The 24,760-nt window shown below is 38.3% G+C and overlaps 1 non-coding gene across 1 annotated transcript; it reads left to right on the forward strand.

The window, feature by feature from the left end:
- The first annotated feature begins 20,629 nt into the window (after window positions 1–20,629).
- LOC131023984 (small nucleolar RNA R71) lies at window positions 20,630–20,735 on the forward strand. Its single transcript, XR_009101582.1, has one exon. It is a non-coding gene; the product is annotated as a small nucleolar RNA R71 (small nucleolar RNA).
- Window positions 20,736–24,760: the final 4,025 nt, after the last annotated feature.

Consider the following 24,760-nt stretch of genomic DNA (forward strand, 5'->3'; position numbering starts at 1 on the left):
ATTATCATATCCAGCAGGGTGTGGGTGAGGCAGCTCGAGTCGTGCGCTACGCACACCCCGCCGCGTTTCCACCCCACTGGGCTCGAGGCTGGACTCAATTTTTAGTGTTGGATTCGAAGGAGTATATATCGGGCGCGTGCTTGTATGCGCCCCTTTATTAAAATATAATTGAAAATTGTTAAAACATCTGAAAATTTGAACCCCCCCTCCCCCCATTTTAATTTCGTTCCTCCTATAAATACACTTATTTTCCAACTTATTTTTTACATCAAAACTTCATAATTCTTTCATTTTTTGGTCTTCCTTTCTCATTTCATATTCTTCTTGCTATCTTTCATTTATCAAAATGGATTGTGAATTCAATGAGTTCTTCGAAACCTAAGCACATTCTTCGAGCATTTCCACTTTTTCTCGGTTGGAGTTCTCGCATTAATTTCTCTCAAAGCTCGAATGCCTTCGCCACGTGGCTTGATGCAATCAACTTGAATTAAACTCGTTTCGCTCAAAACGACGATGTAGCAGAAATTCCGTCACTCTCCAAAACAGCGAGATCATGTCGCCAAAGAAATTGAGCTCTTCAGCACCACTCAAAGGGAAGCTTTCGGTTTTAAAATTTTTAGTACATACACCTCAAATTAAGATGGATCAATGACAATTGACAGTGCACAATTCACTGCTCGAAAAATCATGAACCGTATAGGATTGCTGTAGTTTTTTATTGTAATTTTATGTGAATTATTGTAATTTTTTTTAATAATTGGATTTAATTTTAATTAATGTAATGTGGCAATTTTAATTTTAACGAAATGTTGAAATTTTAAAATTGAAAAGGTAAAAAATGGAATGAAAAAATTAAAGTCTCTATTAGTTCCCCTTGACTTTAGAGTGACTCTATAAGATGGGAACCACCCTCCTAGAGCCCCCAAAGGAGCTTTAGAGTTGGAGATGTTGTGTGGATACGAACATGGTGACACGAAACACTACTTGTCACTTTCTTCCTTCTTCATCAATCTAGCGCCAAGTTTTTTTTTTTTTTTTTTTTTTTTTTTTTTTTTTTTTTTTTCTGAATCTAGTTTTTCAAAGAAAAAATAATCACTTTTCTTTTTGTTTCTTTTCATGAATCGAAGGAAACGTATTTGGAGAGGTTCTTTTCATGAATCTAGTAATTTCTTCATGGATCCATACCCTATATATATATAGGGAGAGGTTCAAGAAAGAACCATAAATAAAAGAAGACCGGAGAACCATTTCCAGTCATTCGATCATCAAGATCTACGGTGGATGTATCATCTTGTTGGATGAATGCAGATCCTGGGTTCGAATCCTGAAGGGAGCATTTTTTTATAATTTTTTTAGTGCATTAATTTTAACAGCGAATGCATTAATTTTTACAGTGAATGCATTAGATTTGATGGTTCTCCCGTTCTCACAAATAATGTAGTTCTCTCTAGAACCACACCATATATATATATATATATATATATATATATATATATATATATTCGTGGCTTAACAGTAATACCCCTTTAAAATAAAATCAAGTTAACAATCAACAAATAAATCAATATATATATATATATATATATATATATATATATATATATATAGGGGCGCGCTCCAGTGAGACCCCCTATTTTTCGTGTAACATGAGTACAATGAATAAGACATATAATACTAATGAACAAAACGTATATCTAATGAACAAGATGTATATACTGATGAAAAATAAAATTTAAAAAATTCATAATGAATAAGACATATATACTGATGAACATGGCCGTATATACTGATGAACAATGCAGTATATACTGATGAATAACAAAATTTAAAATATTCTGCTCCCTCCAGGATTCGAACCCTGCGAAAAAAAATCACCCTCCAGATACAATATCAATCATAGGATTGATAAAATAAATGCACCAGATCGTGCCCTAGATCTCACTAAAATTAGGGGGTCTCATTGGAGCGGCCCCCTATATATATATATATATATATATATATATATATATATATATATATATATAGGGAAAAGTTCTATGGAAACACAAAGTTAGATGGAGAAAGGAGACGCAATCTGGTTCATTAGATCAATCTTGATCAAAGGCTGAGATTAAAAGTTAATATAATTAAAATTGGTAAGATTCATATATCCCTAAAATTACTCATTTCCATTTTCTCTCTCCCTCATCTCTCTCTCTCACGATCTGCCTGTCCCCTCTCTCATCTCTCTTTCTCTCCCTCCCTCTTTCCCTGTCACCGTGAACCCGCGCCGCCTAGGGTTCGAATCCCTCAGCGCGGCACCACCTCTTCCAACACCTTCCATCATCTTCGACCAAGTTCAGCCACCGGAATCTTCGACCGCCGCCTCCTTCCGTCATCTCTCTGTTCTCCACACCACCACCGCCGCCTCCCTCCGTCCTCTCTCTGTTCTCCACATCACCACCGCCACCTTCGACCGACCTCAAGTTTAGCCACCGCAGCCCAAGTTCAGAGTCACCGCCGCCCAAGTTCAGCCCCCAAGTTCAGAGCCACCGCCGCCCAAGTTCAACCATCGGAATCTTCGACCGACCTCAAGTTCAGCCACCGCCACCCAAGTTCAGCCCCCAAGTTCAGAGCCACCGCCGCCCAAGTTCAGCTACCGCCGCCCCAGTTCAGCCATCGAAATCTTCGATCGCCGCCTCCCTCCATCCTTTCTATGTTCTCCACACCACCATCGCCGCCTTCAACCGCCGCCGCCCCAATTCGTCCGCACCACCGCCGCCGCCTTCGACCGCCCTCAAGTTCAGAGCCACCGCCGCCCAAGTTCAGCCGGAAAACTTTTGAACTTGTACATATAATTCTGTGAACTTATACATATAATTTTATTGAACTTGTACATATATTTCTGTGAACTTTTGATTTTCTGGTATTCTGAACTCCGGCCGCCGCCGCCCCTTTCTCCGTACATTGAACATTCGCCGGAGAAGAGGAAGGGGGCGGCAGATTTTACAGATAATTTTATTGAACTTATACATATAATCCTGTGAACTTTTGAATTTGTGGTATTGAACTTCTGAACTCCGGCCACCGCTCCTTTCTCCGTACCTTGAACATTCGCCGGAGAAGAGGAAGAGGGCGGCAGAATTTACAGAGGGAGAGGAGAGAGAGAGATGAGAGAGGGGATGAGAGAGAGAGAGAGATGAGGGAGAGAGAATGGAAAGTGAGTAATTTTAGGGATATATGAATCTTACTAATTTTAATTATATTAACTTTTAATCTCAGCCTTTGATCAAGATTGATCTAACGAACCACATTGCGTCTCCTTTCTTCATCTAACTTTGTGTTTCCATAGAATCTAATATATTAGGTAATTATTAATTAGTCAAATATAATATAATTACCTTAACATATAAGGAAATAATCGTTAGTTATTAATGATAGAGAATATATATAGGGGTAATATTGTAAGATGATAAATCCATAATTAAAAATTATTAAATATATAATTATAACAAATACAAATTTACTATTCTAACCTGTTATGGCAGCCATGATTATGGCCATTTAGCACTACCCATCATGAAATAAGTAAGTTTTTATTTTGTGATTACTAGTGCGCAACCCGTCGAAATTCGACGGGAAATTATTTTAACTTATTATATAAATTATTTTTAAATTTATTTAATTTAAGATAATATAGTTGAAATTATATTAATTTGAATCATATTCCTCAATTAAATGTTAACCTTTTGTTAGAATAATAAATATTCTTTTTATGTAGATTTTTATTTAATAATATTTTGAAAAATGTATCGATATTGAAAATTTTATTTCATCTGAGCATCATCTCGTCTGAACCTTGTAGGATCATATCATAATCTAAATTTCAGAAGACGACAACTAACGTGTGAACATCAGACTTTTGAGTATCATCTCGTCTAGACCTTAAAATACAAAAAATGAACTTTTATGCGTCAAGTTTTTTTAACATCACTATCTGGAGCTTTAAAAATCAAAGTTGACTTGTGAGATTGTATGATTCGGAGCTTCTAACATCATAACTAACTTGTAAACATCATTTTGTATGGAACTTGAAAAAATATTGACAAACTTTTATGCATTATTAGTTCTAAATATTATAATTGGGTTCCAAGAATCATCTTGTTTGGAGTTAAAAAAAATAAATTTAACTTGTGAGTATCATCTCATTTGAACTTTGAATAACCACAATTAAGTTACAAGAATTATCTTGTGTGTAGCTTTAAAGATCATTATCATCTTTAGCTTGTAAGATCATAACTAACTTCTAAACATCATCTTGTATGCAGTTTGAAAAATCTTGACAATTTTTTGTGCATTATTTCATGTGGAGCTTGAAATATCATAATTGAGTTTCGAGCATCATTTCTGGTGAATTATAATTGAACGTATATAGATTTACTCGGTGATTTATTATCGGATTACGAATTATACCTAGTGTTGTTTGGAAAAGCGAGAGAGAAAGGTAAAATTAAGAACACGAGAATCTGATTGTCGTTGTATTGCCAGTGAAGTAAGCGTAAGTTTACAAGGTACATGCTAATGGCTATTTATAGATTACACGTTAAGGGTAAAAGGGTAATTTCATCGCTGGAGCACGCATCTCGCGTGGTCGGGGGCATAATAGTAATTTGTCCTCAAGCGGGAGATTTTCCCGCTCTTTTGGTGATTCCTCTGGCGAAAATCATTTCTCTGGCGAGAATGACTTCTCTGGTGCAGACCGTTCCTCTAATAAGGCCCATCCCTCTGACTTCTCCGCGGAAGCCCATTTCTCTGATGAAGCCCGCTCCTCTGGCTTATATCATTTATCTGCTCTGCACATATTACTCCTCATCAATTTCGTTTGAAAATTGAAAGAATAAAATGGACTCGTGAACATTAATTATCTTCAAATCTTGAGTTTCGAGCATCATTCCGTCTGAAAATTGAAAGAATAAAATTGACTCGTGAACATTATCTTGTTTGAAGTTTGAAAGACCATAACTAAGTTTTGAAAATCATCTCGTGTGTAGCTTAAGAAAGTAGACACGAGATTCAAATTGTATTAATTTATTTAGTAATTTAATTGATAAATTTTCATAAAAAATCTATGTTGAATCCAAATTTTATACAAAATATATTATTTTATAATCAAATTAAATTGAAGAAATAATTTATTTAATCAAACCAATTTATTTTTTCAAATTAAATTAATTAGACCATGTATTTAATTAAATAAATTTTTTCAAATTAAATTGATAAAACAATTGAAATTGTATTAGTCTCAATCATTCCGCCAATTAAATGTAAATTTTTAATTTGGAGAGCAAGAGCTTATTCTTGTATAAGTTTTATTTTGGTGAAATCTTATAAAAATACTCAATGTGAAATGAGGTAATTTATATGAATTCTTCACTCGATTGAGATTATTATAAATTTGATACATGATTAAAGATTTCTAATATATTTTAACATCATATCCTCTATTGTTCTTTATCTAAATTCTTCATTTATGCATTACTAATTTCATAATTTATCTATTATTATTATTATTATTATTATTATTATTATTATTATTATTATTATTATTATTATTATTATTATTATTATTATTATTATTATTATTATTATTATTATTATTATTATTATTATTATTATTATTATTATTATTATTATTATATTATTATTATTATTATTATTATTATTATTATTATTATTATTATTATTATTATTATTATTATTATTATTATTAGGGTAATGCTAAACAGCTACATTGTGATCGCCCACAATTTACTTAAATAAAAAATAATTTAATTTATCTAACTTATTTTTTAAAATAAAAATAAGATTTAGCAATTTTATCATATTCTCTACATTGTAATTATTTTTTTGTAATTTTTTGGTAACTTTTTTATTTTTATTAAAAAATAAATTAAAAATTAAAAATGCAAAAACAAAAATTAAAAAATAAGTACAATGTAGAGAATATAGTAAAATAACTAAATCTTATTTTTATTTAAAAAATAAATTAAATAAATCAAGATTTTCCTTATTATACTAGTGTCACTACAAAAAAAAGGAAACTAGCGGCGGCAATTCCCGCCGGTAAAAAAGAGGCGGCCGCCGGCGATGACATTACCGGCGGCCCCTTGCCGCCGGCAATTATCTCGTCGGAGATGTGATTGTCGGCGGCGAAACTTAGTCGCCGGAGATTACCGACGGCACTGCCGCCGGTAGCTTTTGTCGGGGAAGTCAGGTGGTTGTCTGGACATTTACCGGCGGTTGTCCCGCCGCTGATTACCGGCGGCGTTAATTGCCGCCGGTAATCAGAGACGGTAGACCTACCGCCGGTGATCACCACCAGCCGCCGATGGTCGCCGATGCCGGGTAATTATCGGCGGGCGATTGCCGCCACTAATTACCGGCGGCACTTTGCCGCCAGTATTTATCTTATTTTATTTTGTTTTATTTATCTTATTTTATTTATCTTATTTATTTATTTATCTCCACCAGTATTTTCGTATTTATACAATATTTCAAACCTTAGACGAACTTCTCAGTGGGTCACCCATCTTAGTTGTGCTCTAAGTCAAGCACACTTAACCTTGAAGTTCCTTTTGAATTGTCCCCAGTAGAGAACACTCGTATAATTGATATATCTATTACCTATTAAATCATTTAAAGGCTATTTCAATATACAATATATATATCATATATTCATAACATTAGAATATGACGAGATGATATCCAAGTGATGTTGTTAATTACAGATCAGTCTCGTTCCGCCCTTTTTTTTATGGCAAATAAATATTTATTTTTTAATTTAATTTAATTTTTTGAACAATATAGTTTATAAATCATAAGTATTTTAATTTGATAATTTTAATGTATTTTTGAATTCATTTGCATATATGTCCTTATTTTTATGTGGAAACAATATATCTATTTATTAATTAATATGTTATTAATTTTTTTTATCAATCTACATTATAGAGCATAAGTATTTTTATTTTGTAATTATAATGCATTTTGAATTCATTTGCATACCTTGAATTCACTCATAATAAATAGGACGATTTGAAAACATAAAACAATTAAATTGTTCAACAAAACACAAATGTTAAACAAAGTGCAAGTGCAATTTTGTTTGTTCAGAAACATAACATAAATAAAATAGTTCAACATGATATAGATACATAGAAGTGCTGCTCAAGGTAACTGACCCGACCGCCTCAGTATCTCCTCGAACTGACTCATCCGCTGCTCAAGGGCCTCACGTGCTGCTTCTTGGGCCGCCCTATCCTCCTCAGCCCTTTGGAGGCGCTCCTCCAGTGTGGAGATCCGAGTCTCATACATCCGCTGAGACATCTGGGAAGAGCCTGTACTATTAGTAGACCCCCTACTAACTGGCTCACACCGGCACTTCCAGTGCCGTAGAGTCGTGACCTACCGGGACGTACGAGCTCCAAGTAGACCTCATCGAGTCGGTCCTCTCATCCTGTCTCAGCAGCAACGCGATGAATCTCCGCCTAATTCATACATAACAATGCACAATTATTATAAAATAAATACATTTAACTATGTATTACTAATATTTGTTCAAACTTAAACATTTACATCAAGTTTGGCATCCTTTTTTGACATAAAAGTTCCATCTGCGTGCATGTGTAGGCGGAGGAAAGTGTTGTAGTTAGATGCAGTCGGGGGGACTTCACCATCCAAGAGCTGTTCATGCATTTATATAAGATAAATAAGGTAATATAATATATATATATATGTATATATATATATATATATTAATATATATATTTATTAGATAAATACTTAATTGATAATTACTAACCAGACTCTGCTGCAGAATACAACTCGACTGAGACCCTCCAACGTGCCGGCTAATCCCTGTACTGACTCCATCGGGCTCAGAGTATCGGTTCTCACGTGCTCGCCTTGAAACGGCCTTAACCTCATCTTGATCCCAGTATGCCTTGAGTCCCGTCCAAATGGTGTCGGACATGCCCAGCGGTGTCTCCATCCTCTCCCCTGCCTCGGTCTTCTCCTTGAGCTGTCTCTTATACTCGCTCATGTTGTCACTGTATCTTTTGCGGGTATTTTTTAACCACATTTTTTTCACATTAGCCTCATCAGCAGGGTTCCAAGTAAACTCTTTCTGTTTACTATATTGGTTAAATTAATATAATATTTTAACAATATATAATGATAAATTTATATATAGTAGAAATTCAATTACCTTGAATTCCTCAAAATACAAGTCTTGCACCGTTGGCGGAGTTAACTTCCACGTGTACCTGCCTGGGTTCGGAATCCTCTTAAACGAGTTCGTGCAATTGGTGGAGATCCCCGGGGGCTCGATCAACTTACTGTATGTGTATTCCAATATATCAAAATAATTTAAAGAATTACTTGGTATAGACAAATAATGATTTAAATTAAAATACTTACCTAGGGGTGGATCGGTACGGTATGCCGAAAATTTTCCGTCATACCGTATACCATACCGTAAATTGCGGTACGAGAATTTTCATACCGTTGCCGTACCGTACTTTTCGGTATAACGAAGATCGGCATACCGAAAATTTCGGTATGAGAATTTCCATACCGTTGTCGTATCGATAGTGCGGTATACCATACGAAAGTCGGTATACCATACCTTACGGTATATCGAAATTATTGGTATATTAATATCAATATATGTAATATATAATACATATATAGTTTTTTTATTATATATAACATAATATATACGTAACCCTATAACTTTTAAAATTATTTTAGTACACTATAATTAAGTTAAATTATCAACTTAGATAACAATAAAATTATATATATTATGTATCTAATACTTAATAAATAGTTATATTATTATTTATCTTTTTATGAGATATATTGTTAATTAATGCATTATATTGTTTTTATTTATATTCAAGGATTTAATGAGTATTGAATAATAATTTAATGAAAATATAGTAAGTATTTCATTGTTTGATATTAATTGCTTTTATTTATATTAGAAAAATGACATAATTATATTTTTTCCCTTAATTAAATGAATCAAATATTTTTGGTTCAGTTTGATATTCAATTCAAATTTTTGATATTCAAATACGAAATTTTGTGATTAACTCGAATACAAATATGAATATTTTGTTTGATTTGATTAGTTATCAAATATGATTCGAAAATCATAATGCTCGATTAAGTATATAAAAATAAAGAATAAGATAGATATAAAGTAAAATAAACAAAAAATTAATATTTACTTAAATAAAAATTAATATTAATCAAAACATTAAAAACATTGATTTCAAATTCAATTCATACGAAAGTATTTCATATTTTGAATTAAATAGTAAGAAGTCAAATGAAATGGTAGGAAGTACTATTTCGATTTATATTGTTTAAAATATACTTGTAAAAAATTAAAACGGATATTTGATTCGATTCGAATATTCGCGAATCAATGTACGAATCGAATATGAATAGCAAATAAAATTGGAAAGATATTCGAGTAACCATTGGAATATGCAATTATTTTTACGAATGTGAATCGAATTCAATATAATATTCGCTTCAATTCGATTTGTTTACTTTACATCCGTAGAATTAACTTATTCTAAAATTATTGTTATAGTCTACATATATAATATAACTATATAGCTCACACTTATATAGTTATATATTATAATTGACTATATATTGATATTCTAGTTTCATCAATAACCTAGTAGATCTTGTAATTATTGTTTGAGTTTTATATTTACTAAATTTATTTACTTTTCAAAATTTACTTATGACTTATTATTTTCTAGAGATATAGTTATTCTAGAATTAGAATTATAGTATGTAGACATATAAATATAAATATATATGTAGCTCATACTTGTATAGTTATATAATATACTTGTATAGGGAGTCAGACAAGGTGATCCTCTTTCGCCGATTCTTTTTGGAATTGCAGAAGATGTACTCAACTGTCTTTTTAAAAATTGTGTGTCGTCGGGACACTTGGCTCCCATGATGATGACAAAGTTGAAGCCATTCCCTACTCATTTATTTTATGCCGATGATATTTTGATTTTTTGCAAAGCTTCCATACAGAATGCCATCACTATCAAGAGAATTTTGGAGTTTTATGGAGAAATTTCGGGCCAAATTTGCAGTGCGGAAAAGTCGTTTATCTACTTTGGTGATAAGGTCCCGACTCAGTTAAGATGGCCTATTCTAAACTCTTTACATTTTGCTCTGGGATTAATGCCGTTCAATTACTTGGGTGTTCCTATTTTTTATGGCAGAGCTCGAGCTTTGTATTTTCGTGCCATTCACGATCGTATTGTCAACAAGTTTTCACGTTGGAAGGGTCTTCACCTGTCCATGGCTGGTCGACTGTGTCTCATTAAATCGGTTATTCAAAGCTTAGTCACTCACTCTATGTTAGTTTACAGATGGCCAAAATCGTTGATAAAAGACCTCGATACCAAATGCAGAAATTTCCTATGGACCGGGAGCATTCTTAAGAAGGCAAACTGTCCGGTGAGCTGGTCGAGGGTTTGTGCTAGCAAGGACGAGGGGGGACTCGGAGTTCGTTCCTTTGAGATTATGAATAAAAGCTTTCTGATGAAGCTTGCTTGGAAAGTTATCAAAGGTACTGAGTTTGGTTATGATCTGATGCATAACCGTTACTTGGATGCTCATAGCCGTATCTCTTCTATTACGGCTTCTTCTTCCATTTGGCTTGGCATACGTCAAGAAATTGATGGCATTGTGGACGATACTTATTGTCATGTGGGGTCCGGGCTTTTGACTAATTTTTGGTTGGACGATTGGCTTGGTTACGTTATTGCTGAAAAATGTGGCCTTCCTACGTTTTTAAAGCCTTCATTTTCGGTGGCCGACTACTTCTTTGAGGGCGTGTGGCACTTTACTCAGGAGTTCGTCAATAACTACCCAGAGATCGTTTGCGACATTTTGCTTATTCCGATCGGGGAGGAGGAAGATACGAGATTTTGGAAGCCTGCTACTCATGGTGAGGTGACGGCCAAGCTGGCTTTTAAACATCATGGGCATCGGCATCCCTCGGTGTTATGGGAAAAGTGGATTTGGGCTAATTATATTCCTGATAGAAGATCCATCGTCTGTTGGCGCATAATTCACAACCGCCTTCCTACGTATGATAGGCTTATCAAGCACGGGATGATCATGCCTAATTACTGCATTTTTTGCTTTAAGCAGGCGGAAACGATTGACCACATTTTCTGGCAGTGCAGCCAAGTTGAGCCCCTTTGGAAAGATTTTTTCGCTTGGTTTCGTTTTGAACATGCTCTTTCTTGTCCTGACATTCACAGCATGTTGGTGGATTCTTGGAACAGAAACCTTAGTCCACAAATTGGAGCTTATTGGAAGCTTAGAATTATCACCATGCTTTGGGCTATTTGGAATGCTCGCAACCAATGCATCTTCGAGAATACTAAGTGGAATAGAATTCTTATTGTTAAGTTTCTTCGCTCCACGTTTCTTGAGACAGAGGCTGTCTTCCCTAGTATGGGACATATCTACAATAATTGGAATGACTATATTATCCTGCGGTAGCTTGGGGTCGCTTCTCGTGCTGCTCCTCCTCCTGAAATCATTAACGTCCATTGGTGGCCGCCCGCTGCTCACTGGATAAAGGTCAATACCCACGGTTCGGCCCTAGGTGCGCCTAGTAAAATTTCGGCTGGGGGAGTGTTTCGAGACAATTGGGCTTGGCTTCGTGGATGTTTTCACGTTAAAGGCGGCATCGGATATGCTTTTGAAGCGGAGCTCCTTGCTGTCATTTATGCTATCCGTATTGCCCATCGGCGGGGTTGGTTACATCTTTGGGTGGAATCCGATTCGGCTTACATTGTTCACATTCTTCATAACTGTATCACCTCGGTTCCTTGGAGATACTTTGCGGCTTGGCGAGAGGTGCTTTGGTTGCTTGGAGATTTTAATCTTCAAATAACTCACATCTATCGTGAGGGAAATAAAGCGGCGGATATTATGGCTAGTGACAACAGAGATGAGGGGTGGTGGCCTCATGAGATCAATGAGATTAAGAATGCAGTCCGTATGGATATGGCGGTTCATAGTCATCTCCGCATCAAGATTTAGAGCGCGATGCCCGGGGCTGCCACGGTCTTTGGTGTTGCGGGTTGGAGGTGGTCTGTTTAAGTGTTCAATGTTGGAGTTTTGGTTCCGTTGCATGCTTGCTGCCGTGTTGAGAGGAGGGGTTTTCACGGGTCCCTACTGCTCGTTCGTGACTTGGGTGTTGGGCTGTTGCCTTAGCAGTTCAGTCTACGCAGCTGGACGCTCGCGGTTCTTTTCTGATCCTCAGTTGGAGTGGAGCAGCATTGCCGCTGGTTGCAGCAGAGCCAGGGAAGTTGGGATTCTCATTGGTTTCGGCTCGTCGAATGGGTCTGGAGGTGCTATCACTCGGGGAGGTAGCTGGGTGTTTTTTCTCAAACAGTTGGTGTGCAACTGCTTCCTTATTAGTTTTGGCTGTTTTCTTGTTAGTTATTCTTGTTTCTTTTTAAGTGCTTGGGAGCCGGGATTATTTAGGGGCGATGGTTTGGCCGGAGCTTCTGAAATAATTCTAACTCCGCTCTTCAAGCATTTCGTTTGTTTGTCTTTACGAGTACTCTTTTTCCTCGCGTCGAGGTTTTAATGAGGCTCGGCCCTTAGTTTGCTCTTTGTGCTTTCAAGGGTTTTTATTTTTTCCTTTTTAATAACATTTTATTTTAATAATATAATATACTTGTATATTTTTCAAAGTCCTTTAGTTAAATAACATATATAAATGCAATTTATTTTATATTTAGTCAATTTATTTACATGTTTTTAATTATTAATAAATATATATATTATAAGTTGTCATTAATTTTTTAGTAATTATGATTTTTTGAATAATTTACCACTAATTAAATATATATATATATATATATATATATATATATATATATATAATTTATTCTGACGGTATACGGGTTTTTTCGGTATATGCCAAAACAATGGTATATACCGATACCGCGGTATATATCGTAGCATGGTATATACCGAAACAACGGTATATACCGCGGTATCGGTATATATCGGTATACTGCGGTATGGGGAAAATGATACCGTTGCCGTACTGAAAATTTTCGGTACGGTACAATACTGTACCGAAATTTTCGGTATACCGGAATTTCGGTATTTTTGTATTTTTTCGGTACGATAAGTGCGGTATACCGATTTTTCGGTATTTTGCTCCACCCCTATACTTACCCATCAGTATTCCTCTGAAAGAGGATCCTCCCGTCGCGCCTAGCGCAATCGGCCCTAATCGAAGCCACTGATCGGCCTTTGGGCCTTCTAGACCCAGATGCAGCAACGGTCTGTGGAGTGGAACTCTCTGGAGTCGTAGAAATGTACGGCCCAGAGCCTGAGGAGGACTGTCGGGATCCATCCAGTTTCTTCAATTCAGGCCGTCAACAGAAGATGTTCAATTCTTCTCTCGACTTTTCTGTATCTTTTGTCTTCTCCTTCACATTGAGGACGGTATTAAACACATTATCAAACACATTTTTTTCAATGTGCATGACATCCAGATTATGTCGAATCAAAAGGTCATTCCAATAGGGAAGATCCTAAAATATGTTTTTCTTCTTCCACCCAATGTTTTAAAGTTTTGCACGTTGAGCGTTTGTGCCATCAAAGTCTTCTGTAACCTTCACGAAGCCCAACCTGTCAATTTGATCCAAAATTTCTGTTCCCAATCTCTGTTCTGGTGGATTCACACTGCAGGATTTATTCTTCAAGAATGAAGTCTTATTTCTCCTAAACACATGGTTACGAGATAAGAACTTCCGATGATTGTCAAACCACGATTGTTTTCCACTCTTCGATAGTGTGAATGTTTCTGTATTCTCCATACAGTATGGACATGTCAATTTCCCAGTTGTACCCCACCCAGACAACATAGCGTACGCTGAAAAATCACTGATAGTCCATATCAGAGCTACCCGCATCTAAAAATTTTGCTTCAACGATATGTCGTAAGTGTTCACACCAACCTCCCACAAAGATTTCAACTCTTGTATCAGTGGTTGTAAGAAAACGTCCAACTTCATCTTTGGGTTAGATGGCTCAGGCACGAGGACTATGAGGAACATGAATTATTCTTTCATGCACAACCACAGAGGCAAGTTATACGGTGTGACAATAACCGGCCAAGAAGAATATTGATGCCTTGATTGTGCAAATGGGGCAAAACCATCTGTAGAGAGGCCAATCTCACATTTCTGATCTCCTCAGCGAATCCAGGATAGACTGAATTCAAGTGTTTCCATGCCGGAGAGTATGCTAGGTGGCGCATGATCCCATCTTCTATTGAAGTCGCATGCCATCACATATTTTTGGCTGTTGCCGCAGATGCAAACAACCTCTGCAGTCGGGGCGTCAAAGGAAAGTAGTGCATCTGTTTGGCGGCCACACGTTTCTTTCGACAGCTTCCAAATGCATGCAAGTTCTCCTTATATCGTGATGCACCACAAAAATTATAACTCTGTAGCTCAGTGTCGTCCCCCCAATACAACATGCAATTATTAACATAACAATCGATCTTCTCTACTGGCAAACCCAACCCGCGCAGATTTCTCTTCGTACTGTAAAAGCTGTCAGGGCAGTTGTTATCCTTCGGTAAAGCTTTTTGAACCATCTCAGATATCTGATTAAAAAATCTCTCTGACATGTGATTTTCAACCTTTATGCTCATGAATTGTGTCATCCAGGATAACTGTGAGTAAGTGTCACAGGAAAGGTATAGAGGACTATCGGCTGCGTTCAACATGTCATAAATTTGTTGAGCGTCAGGATTAGGCGGCTCCTCGAGATTTGGAGAATCTTGATAATTACTAGGTCCAACATGATCATGCACCATCATTTGGTAGTTACATGACCCATCATCCTCATCCATTCTAGACTTTCTAGTATGTTCTGCCGGCATATACACTTTCCCCTTGATAACACCAGTTTGTGTAATTGTGGACAAATCTACGCCTAGTAACATGTTCTCTGACTGTAGGTACAGATGCAAAGACTTTATTCTTACACTTCCTACACGGGCACCTAATGTTACCAATTTCATCTGTATATGCCGTTTGATTTATCGCAAACTCGAGAAAACTCTCAAGTCCCGTTTCAAATGCAGCACGATCATTGTATCTCGCGTATATCCACGTACGATTATCACTCATTCTTGCAAATTCTAATTGAAAATAAAAATAAATAAAATATAATAAATTACTTGAATCTAAGAAAATTTCGACAGCATAACCCCACTATCCTAACTACCAAGTGCTCGACTCTACCAGCAACTATAGTGACCATAGTGGTCCTAATTTACTAAGCCAATATTAGGTCTACTCGGCCCTCCAATGTCGAAGCAATAATAAAATAACATATAAAACAATAAAAAAACAAGGTAATTAAATCAAACACAATCATTTGTTGGGAGAAGATCCTTAAGAAATAATTAATTTCTATCCCAAAGGGAGAAGATCATTAAGAAATTGATTAAATCTATCCCACAATATATAATAACATATCATTTCATCTGAAACAGTAAATCAATTTAAAATTAATCTAATTAACAAATTTCATCCGAAACAGTAAATCAATTTAAAATTAATCTAACTAACATATCATTTCATCCGAAACAGTAAATCAAATTATATTAGCATACTTAATTTAACAAAATAATAGTAAATCAATTTAAAATTAATCTAATTAACAAATTTCAATTAATCATACTTCATAAACATCCTATAAATTAATTAGAGTTATAAGTTAATTTTAATCAAACAAATAAATAATAAATAAATAAATAAAAGTCTATTAAAAACGAGAGTGTACCGTGGGGGTCGACTAGGGATGGCAATCGGGTACGACGGGTACGGATAGTGATTATTCATACCCATACCCACGAACTAAATGGATAGTGATTTTTAACCATGAAACTATCCATGGATATAAAATGATATCCAAACCCACTACCCGCGGATACCCGCTACCCGTCGGGTATCCACGAACCCGCTATCCGGCGGGTATCCGTCACCCGCTATTAGCCGGATACCCGCCACCTACTATCCGCCGGATACTCACAAAACAAAATTTAAATATAAATTTACAACAAATTTAATAGAGAAAAAAAATCCACACAAATAACATATAGTTCAAATTCATATATTGAAATCCACAGAGAACAATGTTTAAATTCAAATTCATGAAATAAAATATAAAATCCAACAAAATTCTATAATGCTCAACAAAATTCAAATTTAAATTAGACTATTAGAATTTGGGCCTTAGCTCAGTTTCTGTTTGGACCTATTTTAAGATATAATATGTTAGCCCATAATCTCAAAATATATATATTCAAAGCCCATATTTTGTGGAATTTTGTGTGGATATTTGACAGGTAATTCACGGATAATTGACGGGTAATTGATGGGTATTTTTCGCGGGTAAACGGGTTTTGCGGGTATGGATAGTAAGTGACTTATCCAAAAACACCTAACGGATGGACTCGAATTTATACGAGGTCGTCCTAGGGTGGTAAGGTGACTCAAGTCGTCTCTCAAGGAAGACTTAGCAGGGCTTCAATTGTGCTACTCACAAGTACAGAAATAAAACCTAAACACTCTAATCGGGTAATTGGGTCTGACACTATCTCGCACTCTAATCACCACAACATAAACAGAAAAAACACTAAAACATTAACTAATGCAGGAGACATGAACAACTAAGAACACAAGTATTAAACATGAAGACTATCAACTTAGGGTTTTAATCGAGCACTCCAACCAAACGATCACCAACTTATGAACCAACAATGATTAATAATTACCTAGGCATGAAACTAATTAAACATCAATTCAACTCGAGAAAACTTCAAAGACTATTAAAGAGATTATTAAAACATTCACCAATAAGATAAATCCGAAAGCAACAATAACAATCCAACGATTCACACAATTCATTAAGATCAATGTCAACAATCTCAAAACATCCCATTCATCATCATCACATTCATCAAAGCATAAACTAAGGCATCAAAGCATAAACTAAGGCGTGGCTTAGCTTGGGACTTAGTCAACAAATACCTTAAAGCCGCATGATCACTATGGACAATTACTTTAGACCCAATAATATAAGCACGAAACTTGTCTAAAGCAAAAACCACAGCAAGCAACTCTTTTTCAGTGGTGGTGTAATTCACTTGTGCACTATTCAAAGTCAAGCTAGCATAATAAATCACACGCAACATTTTGTCAACACGTTGACCAAGAACGGCCCCCACAGCGGAGTTTGAAGCATCACACATAATCTTAAAAGGCCAAGACCAATTCGGTGCAACAACAACAGGTGCAGTGCTCAACTTAAGCTTCAACAATTCAAAAGCATGCATGCACGTTTCATCAAAATTAAAATCCACATCTTGAGCAAGCAGACGACATAAAGGTTGGGTAATCTTGGAGAAATCCTTAATGAAACGCCGGTAGAACCCGGCATGCCCTAGGAAACTCCTTATGCCTTTCACATCAATTGGTGGGGGTAATTTTTCAATCACCTCCACCTTAGCCCTATCAACCTCTATACCATCTTTTGACACAACGTGGCCAAGAACGATGCCACTAGTCACCATGAAGTGACTCTTTTCCCAGCTAAGAGTTAGCCCACTCTCTATACACCTTTTTAGCACCAAATTAATTTTACCCAAGCAATCACTAAACGAATGACCAAACACGGAAAAATCATCCATAAAAATTTCAATAAAATCACCTATCATTTCCGCGAAGATCAACATCATGCACCGTTGGAAGGTCCCCGGTGCATTGCACAGCCTAAATGGCATCCTCTTCCACGCAAAGGTACCAAATGGTGTAGTGAACGCCGTCTTGTCCTGGTCCTCCGGCGCGATTGCTATTTGGTAATAACCTGACAAACCATCAAGGAAACAGTAAAAATCATGACCAGCTAAACGATCCAACATTTGATCAATGAAAGGAAGAGGAAAATGATCCTTTTTTGTGACGGCATTTAGCTTCCTGTAGTCAATACACATACGCCAACCCGTGACCGGACGGGTCGGCACCAACTCCTTGTTGTCATTGAGGATAACCGTGATTCCTCCCTTTTTGGGCACCACATGCACCGGGCTTACCCACTCACTATCGGCGATAGAGTAAATGATCCCTTCCGCTAATAGTTTGAGTACCTCTTTGCGTACTACCTCCATGAGGACTGGGTTGAGTCTTCGTTGACCATCCCTCTTAGGTGTTGCTCCGTCCTCGAGGTGAATTCGATGCATGCATGTGGCGGGGCTAATGCCACTAATATCGGCAAGGCCCCAACCAAATGCCAACTTGTTGCTCCTTAGCACTTCCATCAACGCCATTTCTTGCTCACGCGTGAGCTCGACGGATATTATCACGGGCTTCTCCCCTCCTTCTTCCAAGTACATGTATTTGAGGTGTTTGGGGAGCTCCTTGAGTTCCAACTTGGGCTTTTTGCACTTCGTGGCGTCTTCAAGCACCACAGGCTCATCAATGGGGAGTTTGTCTCTTCGTTCTCTCTCTCTTTCCTCGGCTTCCCGAGCAAACTCCTCCATGTCCGCCGATCCTGCAAAGACCTCCACTATCTCTTGTTCCTGCACATAAACCATCTCGGCGAGGCCATCAATAGCATCTATATAGGAGCATTCATTAGTAAATGAAGATGAAGGTAAAGCTCGACTATGATGCATAGAAAAAAACACGGATTCCCCTAACACAGTCATTTTTATTGTTCCATTTTTACGTCAATCAATGTGTTAGTGGTGGCCATGAACGGTCTTCCTAGCAGCAAAGTATGTTCCTTTCCATTCTCGTGGACTTCTCCTATCTCAAGCACAACAAAATCGGCAGGTACGATCAAACCACCCACTCTAACTAGAATATCCTCAATGACCCCGCGAGGATACCTAACTGATCTATCCGCCAATTGCAAACACATACGAGTGGGTTTTAAATCGCCTAACTCTAGTTGTTTAAAAATAGAGTACGGCATCAAATTAATCCCTGCCCCCAAATCAAGCATACCCGAGGCCTCCTTACCATTCCCCAAAGCAATATTGATAACAAAACTACCTGGATCTCGTTGCTTGGGTGGCAAGGGTTGTTGCATGATGGAATTGGCAACCTCGGACACAAGAATCTTCTCATTGTCAACAAACTTCCTCTTCTTGGACGCTAGCTCCTTAAAGAACTTCACATAAGCCGGAACATTTCTGATCACGTCCAGAAGTGGCAAGTTGACATTCACCTTTGCCAACATGTTGTAGAAGTCGGTGAATTGTTGATCTTGCTTCTCGTTCCTCAACCGACCAGGGTACGGGATCGGTGGTCTGTAGGGCTTGGTTGCCTTGTGAAGCTTCACCGAGGGCTCTCCTTACTGCTCTTCTTCTCTCGGTGGGGGCACTTCTTTCACCATCTCCTTCCCACAGGTTTCCTTAGGAGGCTCGTCAGTAGGGATCTCCACTTTGTTGTCCACCTTCTTTCCACTCCGTAGGACTGTGACAGCTTGAGCTTGATGAGGTTGCAATCCTTGTCCATGGAGCTTCCCTGGTTGTTGCTGCTGTTGCATCTGGTTCAATGTCCCGGAGAGCTGCCCAACGGTTGTCTCGAGACGCTTGATAGTAGCCGACTGGGATTCCATGCTCTGTTTGGTCATCTCCATAAATGATTGCATGGTGTCCTCGAGAGACGGCTTCTGAGGTTGGGCTTGCTTCTGGAACTGCTGGGGCGCATTCTGGTATTGCTGCTGCTGCTGAAAATTCCCTTGCTGCATAGGGAACTGTTGATACTGCTGATACTGCGGGGGCTGCTGCTGCTGCTGATAAGCTTGCGGGTAGTTCTGTTGCTGAGGAAAGGGGAACTGCTGTTGAGGTGGATAAAACTGCTGCTGGTTCTGATACCCAAATTGCTGAGGAGGGCGGCGGAATTGATTTCCCTGATTTGATCCCGATCCTTGGCCAGGAGCTTGGTTCCTCCATCCAGAATTCTGCTGAGCTCTCCAACCAGAGTTGGAATTCTGTTGCCCTTGATTAAACATGGGCCTCTGCTCAAATTGAGGCCTCCCTGGGTATCCCTGGGCAGCGTAGACCTCTGCCTCCCCTTCGGGTGTGAACTCCCCCATTCGATGACACTCGTTGGTTCCGTGGCCAAAGTCGCCACATATGCCACATCCTTCTGCTGGCGGTGCCTGGGCTGGAGGTGCTTGAGCTGGTGGTGCTTGGACGGTTTGAGGCTCCACCTGGTTCATTCTTAAATGCTGAACTTGCCTCATCAGGTCCGCTACTTGCTTCTGCAGCTCATTGTTTGGGGCTACAGCATGGGCTTCGACCCTCCTTCCTCTGACTGATTTCTGTTGAGAGCTCGTGGCCAGTGTGTCGAAGATCTCCTTGAGCTCATCAGCTGTCTTTCGGGCAATGTTGCCCCCAGCGGTACTGTCCACCATGAATTATGCCGTCTGAATCAATCCGTCATAGAAGAACTGCATCAACATGACGGGTGCTAACTGGTGCTGTGGGCACTGGCGGAGGAGCTCTTGGAATCTCTCCCAAGCCTCGTGGAGAGGCTCGTCAGCTTCTTGCAGGAAGTTCATTATCTGGTTCCTAATCTCCCGTGTCTTGTGGTTGGGGTAGTACTTGAGCATGAACTTCTCGCACGCCTCTCCCCATGTAGTGATGGAGTTCGGCGGCAAGGACAATAACCACGTTCTCGCCCGGTCCTTGAGTGCATAAGGTAGGCACTTGAGTCTCAACTGATCTTCGGTGAGGTCCAACAGTGGGAAGGTCTGCACTTGAGTGCAGAAATCACGGATGAACTGTAAGGCGTCCTCACTGGGCATCCCATGAAAGAGAGGCAGCAGGTTTGAGTCGTTGGGCTTCAGATTATAATTCCGGACTGCTGTGGGAAGCACTATCGCTGAGGTGCTAGTGTTCCCGATGACCGGCCTGGAGAAATCTCCCATGTATTGTACATTCCGCTCCGCCATGGCTTCTTGGTGAGGATTGGGATGAACTTCTTCTTCTTCTTGCTCACGCCCTTCGCCGTTCTCTAACGGATCTTCTAAGTCAACTGAGCGTGAATCCTCAAAGTCTTCCAGAATGGGGTTGGAAGTGATTCTCTCTTCACAGTCTTCCTCTCGAAACTGTGATTCCACAAGGTTTCTCGAACTGGACTCGGACTCCTCATCCAGGCTTGAAAGGATCTCACGGGGTCGATGTATGTTGTCGTAGTAAGGTGCAAGCTTTCTCTTCAAGCTTCTACGTCCTTGCATACACAACACGAACAAACAAATCAAACGCACCGGAGGGAGAAAATAACCGAGTCAAAAGAAATAAACAAAAGAAAAACACGGAAAACAATGCAACACAATCAAATGCCTAAAGCCTTCCCCGGCAACGGCGCCAAAATTTGACTCATCCAAAAACACCTAACGGATGGACTCGAATTTATACGAGGTCGTCCTAGGGTGGTAAGGTGACTCAAGTCGTCTCTCAAGGAAGACTTAGCAGGGCTTCAATTGTGCTACTCACAAGTACAGAAATAAAACCTAAACACTCTAATCGGGTAATTGGGTCTGACACTATCTCGCACTCTAATCACCACAACATAAACAGAAAAAGCACTAAAACATTAACTAATGCAGGAGACATGAACAACTAAGAACACAAGTATTAAACATGAAGACTATCAACTTAGGGTTTTAATCGAGCACTCCAACCAAACGATCACCAACTTATGAACCAACAATGATTAATAATTACCTAGGCATGAAACTAATTAAACATCAATTCAACTCGAGAAAACTTCAAAGACTATTAAAGAGATTATTAAAACATTCACCAATAAGATAAATCCGAAAGCAACAATAACAATCCAACGATTCACACAATTCATTAAGATCAATGTCAACAATCTCAAAACATCCCATTCATCATCATCACATTCATCAAACCATAAACTAAGGAATTCAAATAAACCAAAGGATTCAAATTACTGAGGAAAATAAATGAGTTCTTACACAACGTAGCAATCCGATGAAAAATAATCCGATGAAAGGATAGTTGGAATCACAAGTGATCCGATGAATCCAAAAGCGAAAGTAAAAGTTTAGAAACTCTAAAAACAATGGAAAATAATGGAAAATCGCCCTAGAGGCTGTTCTGATCGAAGGTGTCAAGTAAAACCCTAAAAATGGGTTTTTAGACCAAAAACCGTAACTGACGGATTTGAACGGAGGCGGCGGCCGCCGTGAGACGTCGGCCGCCGTGGGACGGCGCCGCCGTGAGGCCCCTTCGTAGAAACATCCAAAACAAGCACGGCCCGCGCCGTAAGGCCGCGGCCGCCGTGGCACGGCGGCGGCCGTGAGGTTATCTTCGAGATTTGCTCCAATCGAGCTGAAAATACTTGACAACTCTCGAATCCTGCACACGACGACAGTAAACCCAAAAAGATCATCGAGCATGTGAAATATAAGGCAAAAAGTCATGAAACACGCTCGAAAGCACAGCAGAAACACTAGCAAAGACCACCCAAAAGCGAGGTAAACAGTAAGTATCCAAACCCATATCCACGAACTAAATGGATAGTGAATTGCAATCACGAAACTATCCGTGGATATCAAATGGCATCCAAACCCACCCTAATAGGTTCGGGTTTTCGCGGATATCCGTTACCCGCGGGTAGATTGCCATCCCTAGGGTCGACGGCGGAACGGTACGGTGGCAGCAGCGGTGGGGCGGCAGGATTAGCCTGAAATTAGGAGGAGAAAGAGGAAGAGAGAGAGAGAGAGAGAGAGAGAGAGAGAGAGAGACAAAAGGAAGGAAAGGTGGGGGCTTACCTTGACGGAGGCGACGGCGGTGACGGCAGCGGCAGCGGAAGGGAGCAGCAGAGCAGGGGGCGGGAGGGGGGTTGGGGCTATTAGATCTGTCTGTTAGGGCTTGAAGCCCGATTTTGGGCTTCACTAAAGCCAGACCCGGCTTTCAATTACCGGCGGCAATGTAGCCGCCACTAATCACCGGTGGCATGTTGTTAAATTTTTTTTTTAAAAAAAATTAATATATATTTTCCGGCGGTGTGGCCGTCGGTGATCGCCGGCGGCGATTTTGCCGTCGGTATTTACATTGTATATTTAAAATTAATGGGTCGGCCGCTCCGCCGTCGGAAAGCTGCCGGTAATCTCCGACGGCGGAGCTGCCGCTGGTAAATCTCGCCGGTAAATCAACGTTTTTTTGTAGTGTGTGTGGGTGGCCACAATGTGGCTGCATAGATTTATTGTAATTGTTACCATGCATATACTATATATATTCCAAATTTTATTTATAATGAGATTTAATTATTATGTACATCTCTTCATTTTACTATGAATAAGCAATTATATTCCTAATTTTTGTCAGCTATTGTCCTTTAATGGGACATCAAGTGGTGCAAACTGTTGTATATGAACAGTGAAGTTTAGGGTTCAAATTCAATCGCACGCTCTCGTTTCCCAAGTCATTTTTTCTTTTTCTTTTTTGTCAGCTACTAATGTTTTTAATACATTCCTTATCCATTTTAGATTAAGAAAGTCAATGTACACAATGTTATTTTCTTTTCTTTTCAGTTAAAAAAGCAAATAAATTATAAGAAAAAATTTATCACATGTACCGGTTCTAATTTTCTTATCCATATTTTCTAGACGAGAGCTTTCGTGATATAGCCATTTTGAAGAAAACACAATATTTGGCCACTAATTGAAAAAACACAAATTTGGCCATTTTTTACGTGTAAAGATTATTTTGCCCTTAATTAGGGCGGACCGAATTCGGGTCGAATTTGGGTTTACGCGCGGGTTAGGCACATATGGCACTATTAGTGCCATATGTGCCAACCGAAAAAAAAAAAAAAAAAATCTAAGTATATGTCACTAATGTCACTAATATGACCATAAGTACCATTCGTGCAACATTACATAACAGAGTATATGGCACTAATGACACTAATATGGCCATAAGTACCATTCGTACAACACATTAAATGGAGAATCTAAACCCTAAATGGATAATCTAAACCCTAAATGATAATTTAAATCCTACGGGAAAGTGTTCAAAATGACACTAATGACACTAATATGGCTATAAGTGCCATTCGTATGGCACTAATGACACTAATACGGCCATAAGTACCATTCGTGCAACACTGAGTATATGTCACTAAAGACACTAATAGTGCCATATGTGCCTAACCCGCGCGCAAATCCGAATTCGACGTGAATTCGGTCCGCACTATTTAAGGACAAAACATTGCAAAAATGTAAAAAAAATGGCCAGACTTTGTGTTTTTTCAATTAGTGGCCAAATATTGTGTTTGCATCTTCAAAATGGTCATATGAATATATTGTTTTTTCTAGATTGTAAAAAGTTTATTTCTCATCCCCATATTTTAGATGAAAAAAATATTATCAAATCATGATAATATTTTCATGAAATGGTTGAAAATGAGCTATCCAATATTTTTTCTTGTTCCAATCATACTTGAGAAGATTATCTACCTTAATTACAAAACATGTGAAAAGAATAAAAATATAGCGATTTTTTTTTTCACATTTTCTTTCTCGCATAAAAATGAATAGAGCCTAAGTGAAATTGCGAAGGGTTGCC

This window comes from Salvia miltiorrhiza, chromosome 4, assembly GCF_028751815.1.
Source record: "Salvia miltiorrhiza cultivar Shanhuang (shh) chromosome 4, IMPLAD_Smil_shh, whole genome shotgun sequence".
Classification (NCBI taxonomy): Eukaryota; Viridiplantae; Streptophyta; class Magnoliopsida; order Lamiales; family Lamiaceae; genus Salvia; species Salvia miltiorrhiza.